This window comes from Quercus lobata, chromosome 8 (assembly GCF_001633185.2).
Source record: "Quercus lobata isolate SW786 chromosome 8, ValleyOak3.0 Primary Assembly, whole genome shotgun sequence".
Lineage (NCBI taxonomy): Eukaryota > Viridiplantae > Streptophyta > Magnoliopsida > Fagales > Fagaceae > Quercus > Quercus lobata.
Window position 1 is genome coordinate 27,488,785 of NC_044911.1, and position 6,247 is coordinate 27,495,031.

A 6,247-nucleotide genomic window follows, 5' to 3' on the forward strand; every position below is an offset into this window, starting at 1 on the left:
CGTGACCAAGGATTAAAAAAAAAAAGAGTGGGCACGAGACTTCTACAGTGCCTAAAGTTTCTTCTTTGTTGAACCCCGTGGAAACATCTAGCCATGTCTATGTGGGGAAAAAATGGAAAAAGATCACCAGAGAAGGAAACGATGAGGACTTGGTGATGTATGGACCAATTTTGGCAAAGAGAAATTATGAAGAGATAAGTGGGGTGAAGGTATTAAAGAAGAGGAGGGTGGGCTCAAACAATGACAAAAGTAAGATCAATGTTATGGTGGAGGCTGTTAAATAGCCTTGCCAAAGCCAATTAGTCTCTTAATCTGGAACTATTGGGAGCCTAGGAACCTACAGACAGAGCAAGAGCTCGTGGATTTTATACGGGCACAAGATCCCTCGATTGTGTTCATTGCCGAAACATGGCTGGATAAAACAAGGCTAGAATATATTAAGACGTGGATAAAATATGGAGGCGTGTTGGAGGTATCAAGGGTCACTAGAGGTGGGGGGTTTGGCAATTTTTTGGAAGCATGATATTGATTTGTCAGTGGACATGTATTCACTAAACCACATTGATACAATCATTAATCAAGGAAAGGAGGATGAATGGAGATTTACAGGATTTTATGGGGAGCTGGAGATGAAAAATCATCATGTGTCATGGACTGCTTTGAGAAGGTTAAACTCAAGATATTCAATGCCATGGGTCTGTGCTAGGGATTTCAATGAGATTACTCATGTGCATGAAAAGTGGGGAGGAAGGCCTAGGCCAGAAAGGCAGATGTAGGAGTTCAGGGACATCTTGGATGAATGCGGACTTCAAGACCTGGGATTTGTGGGGAGTTCGTTAACCTGGTACAGGGGACATCCGAGGGGTTATTCAGTATGAGAATGATTGGACCGGGCAGTGGCGACGACAAGTTGGTTGGAAAAATTCCCAGCTACGAAAGTCTTACATCTTGAATGTGGAACCTCAGATCACAAGCCCATTGTAAAATTACCCGAAGGGATGCCAAAGAAGAACCATAGACCTCGGAGGTTTGAAAAGATGTGGATGGAGGATGAAGGGTGCCATGGGGTGGTTGAATCGGCTTGGACAAGTAAGGTACCAGGAGACCCGATGGAGTGAATGGAAGGAAAAATATTAAGATGCCAAACAAAATTGAAGTGGTGGAGTCGATCAGCTTTTGGCAACGTTCTCAAACAACTAACAGAAAAAAGAAAACAACTAAAAGAAGCTGAGGAAGTAGCCATCAATGGTGGGAGCACAAATTGGTTGAATAGAACGAAAAGGGAACTCACGGGCCTGTTGGTTAAGGAAGAACAAATGTGGAAACAGCAGTTAAGGGCCCATGGTTGCTAGAGGGCGATAAAAATACTATGTTCTTCCACAGTAGAGCCACACATTGATACCGTAGGAACAAGATTGTCAAAATCGAAAATTCTGAAGGAGTTGTATGTTTCGATGAAGAAAGTATCTCAAATACCTTCATTAATTATTATCAGGCACTATTCACGTCATCTTAACCCGGCAACCTTGATGCTGCCGTGGTTGACATCCCAAGTACTATTACTGAAGAGGTGAATGCTTGGCTTGAGGCCAAGTATATTAGGGAGGAGGTTGAACGGGCATTGAAGCAAATGGAACTGCTTAAAGCTCTAGGACCCAATGGTTTGCCGTCGCTATTTTTTCAAAAGTATTGGCAAGAAGTAGGGAATGATGTCTCCCAATCCGTGTTGCATTACCCGAATACAGTTTCCTTTCCCTCCTCTTTAAACCACACATTCATCATATTAATACCAAAGGTAAAAAGCTCAATTTGAGTATTTGAATATCGCCCTATTTCTCTATGCAATATATTGTATAAACTTGTGTCCAAAGTAGTTTCAAACAGGCTGAAACAAGTGCTGTCCAACTTAATTTCGGAGTCCCAAAGTGCATTTCAGTTAAATAAGGCCATCTTGGATAACATACTTGTGGCTTTTGAGACACTCCATCACATGAAGATCTAGAAATCAAGGAAGATGGGCTTTATGACATTGAAATTGGACATGAGTAAAGCATATGATAGAGTGGAGTGAAGCTTCCTGAAAAAGTCATGGAGAAAATGGGGTTTAGCCCAAAGTGGATTACACTTATAATGGGATGCATTAGCTCGGTCTCTTATTCTATGTTGATTAATGGGGAGCCAAAAGGCGATATCCACCCATCGAAAGGAATTAGACAAGGGGAATTTCTCTCCCCCTATCTATTTCTCCTTTGCTCGGAAGGGCTGAATCAGTTACTCCAAAAGGCAGCTAGGGAAGACTGGATTCGTAGTTTTTCTTTGTGTAGAGAGGGGCCACGGATCAACCACCTATTCTTTATGGACGATAGCTTGATCTTTTGCCGAGTAACCATGGGTGATCTACAGTTTATCCATGACATAGTAGCTCTCTATGAGCAAGCCTTGGGTCAACAGATAAATTGGGAAAAAACTACAATCTTTTTTAGCAAAGCAGTTTTAATGGAGAGAAAGGGGAAATCTCAAACTTCCTAGGCATTCCAGAAATTAAGGAGTATGAAAAATATCTTGGTTTACCTTCGGTGGTGGGGAGGAACAAAAGGGCAAGCCTAAATTACATAAAAGAGTAAGTGTGGAACAAGTTGCAAGGGTGGAAAGAGCAACTACTTTCACAAGCAGGGAGAGAAGTATTACTTAAAGATGTAGTACAAGCCATCTCGACCTTTGCCATGAGTTGCTTTAGATTGCCTATAAGCCTATGTCATGAGATTGAAATAATGATACGGAAGTTTTGGTGGGGGCAATGGGGTGAACAACGAAAGATCCATTGGAAGAATTGGGAGGTTCTTTGTCAATCTAAATCTTTTGGGGGATTAGGGTTTAAAGACTTACAAAAATTTAATGAGGCAATGTTGGCCAAACAGGTTTGGAGGTTGATGACTGATCAATCCTCTCTCTTTTTTCGTGTTTTCAAGGCCAAATATTTTCCACATGGCTCGATTTTGGATGCCTCTGCCTCTTCGGGTTCATATGCCTAGAAGAGTATATTGAAGGCACGATTTGTGGTGTCAGATGGCTTGTTATGGAGAGTGGGGGATGGTTTGAGTATCCGAGTTTACAAGGATAATTGGATTCTAGGAGCTTTCCTAACAAAAGTTGTCTCGCCTCGTGCTGGTTTCTTAGAGGATTTACAAGTGGTTGAGTTGATTAATCCAGATACAGGGTTGTGGGATACTTAGAAAATTGAGCAAATCCGCTTCCCGCGCATGGAAACAATGGTGCTGGTCCGTCCAGTAATGCAATCCGTCTTCCGGAAAGAGGGTTGACTCTTTTCACAGCTCATTACACGTCCAGGTACCAAAGTGCGTGTATGGTTTGAAACAGACAGGGTGCTGCCAGAAATTGCCATGATAGCTCGCGGAAATCCAACAAAGTCAGCAAGAAAGAAGGTCGCATCCACAAAAGGGGCAAACTTTCTCGGTCCTTTTATCCTAACTATGGGATGAGCTTGAGATCGCATTGCTGCTTGAGTGGAGGCAGAAGGATTTCTTGGTTTGGCCAAGAAGTAGAGATGGTAAGTACTCAGTTAAAATAGGGTATCAGTTGTTGTTGGAGCTGGATAGAAGAAATAGAGCCTCAAGCTTTGATGTAAACCCCTCAAAAAACTTCTAGAATCGATTGTGAAGGATTGAAGCCCCGAATAAAGTAAAAGTTTTTTTGTGGCGAGCGTGTTCTAAGGCATTACCTATAAGGAAAAATCTGTAGAAAAGAAAGGTGCTGAATGACTCGACATGTAGTTTCTGCTTAAGTCATCAGGAAGACACAGTCCATGCTTTGTGGGGCTGTGTGGAGCTGCATGCCATTTAGGAACCATTCCTCGGCTGGGTTTGAAAAGACCATCCTTAGGTTCATTTAGTTACTAAACTGATAGATTTGATTGATCAGGAACCTCGCCAACTTGAGCTCTTCGCTATGGTTGCTTGGTTAGTGTGGTGTAGATGAAACAAGATACGATGCAATGAGCCTAGTTTGCCAACCGATAAAATACTGGAAGCAGCAGGTAATACGCTAGTTGAGTTTCAGCAAAAACCTCGAGTTCAAAATCTGCAGAATCAACAATGGAGTAGAGCAAATCCTCGGGTTAGATAGTCTCCTCCGGGTCCTAATGTAGTTAGGGTAAACTCTGATGGGGCTATGTTTAAGGAATCGAATGAGGCATGAATGTTCAAAATGTGTGTAAAACACCCTTGAACATTTAGACTCCCAAATTACAAATTACCAATTCAAGCTTATCAACAAACAATGTATGCGCGGAAAATGTAAATAAGCTAAAACATGATTGATAACATAATCTAAACCAAATAAAATCACACCCACAGCATAAATTAAATGGAAAAGATTAAGGGAAGAGAGATGCAAACACAAGATAACACGCCGATGTGTTATCAAAGAGGAAATCGAAGAACTCGGCGAAAAATATCTCCACTGCCCTCCAAGAGGTAATCGATCCACTAGACAATCAGTTGGGATACATGGGTTAGCAAGAGACCCTCCAAGCCTAATCTACCCGATGTACCTAAACCCTCCAAGCTCCTACTCTAACAAGGCTACTCGGAACCGTGTCTTGTTTAGCTCTCTGGATCCCATAACAAGCACCATGTTGCATCTGCCATCCTTGGCTTCTTCCAAAACTTCCCAGCAGGACCAAATTCTCACTTGACACTCTGAAAGGGTGTGGTGAGTGTTTGGGCTATCAACCTCTTAATGATATAGAAATGGAGAGGTAGGAGTTGAGGAAATGTGTAGAGATATGTGGGTATAGCAATCTCTAACTCTCAAGGTTTTTGGCTAGGGTTTTCTCTCAGAAGCTCTCCTCAACAACTGTGGATAATAAGGGTATATATAGTGTGGGTACAAAAAGTGTGTATGAGATAGTACAGACTGGTAGAATAAAATGTCTCGCGAGTGTTTCACGGGAAGGCCTTACCTGCGATATACTCGCGAAACACAGCTGTCTCCATCTGTTCTGACTTTTCGCATTCCAGTCATGTGCAGAGCACATGCATTATTTCGCGAGATGCTTAGTCGCGAGCTATCCACGAAAACCCTTTTGTCTTTAATAGCTTGAGTCTTCACACACTCTCTCTCTCTATCACACAACCGTTACAATTAAATTCCACAATAAATACAAGATACAATAGATTGAATGAAATTACAATCAAATTTGGCACAGAATAAAGCCACTAAAACACATAGTTGTAAATTACAACTTTATAAGGCAGGCATTGGGATTGTGGTTCGGAATCAAGATGGCAGAGTTATGGCTGCTATAGCAGAAAAAATCCACCAACTGGCGTCAGTAGAGACCTTGGAATTTTTGGCAGCACGTCGGGCCATGTTGTTCGCAGCTGAGTTGGGCTTCTGGCAAAGTATTTTTGAAGGCAATTCGGAGGTCACTATAAGAGCTCTACAAGAAGGAAACTCTACCATTTCTAGTGTAGGTTATATTGAAAAAGACATAATGTCTATTTCAGGTTCTTTTGTAACCCACACCTTCTTTCACGTCAGGGGGCAAGGCAATGTCGTTGCTCATGCTTTAGCACAGAGAGATAGGCTTTTCTTTCCCTTGCTTGTCTGGGTAGAGGATGTTCCACTAGAAGTTTCTCATTTTGTAGTTTTTGATTTTCTGTCTGAAGTTCAATAAAAATCAGAGTGAGGTTGGATTTCTCAAAAAAAAAAAGAAAAAGAAAAAAGAATTGAGATTCATATTGTGTAGACGTACTTAACTTTTTTGTTTTTTATTATATGAACAAAACTTTCGCTGAGATTTTATTGTTACGTCCACATAAGAGTGAAGATGCATACCGAATAGACATTTTAGACCTAATGTTTCTTGTTTATGGGTTTTTAGATGATACTTGTTTTATGCTGACCTTGAAACTTGCGATATAATTGTATCTTTGGAAGGTTCATCATATTAGTTTTGTTGAACAAGTTCAAGGAATTTCCGCCATAGCTTTGCCATAATTTTGGATTTTGGATTCTGGTTCCACCTTGAGATCAACTGGTAAGTCCATAGTACAAATTCTACTTATTTAATACATTACGTATTTATCAAGAAATAGTTAAAATTATACTTATTTTTTAATTTACTGTTTAAACTTGTGAATTTTCTAAAATTGGCAACCAAATCTGTGCTTAAAATTTAAATATATTATCTTTGGAGTTGATGTAATTCAACCGTGGAACTAGA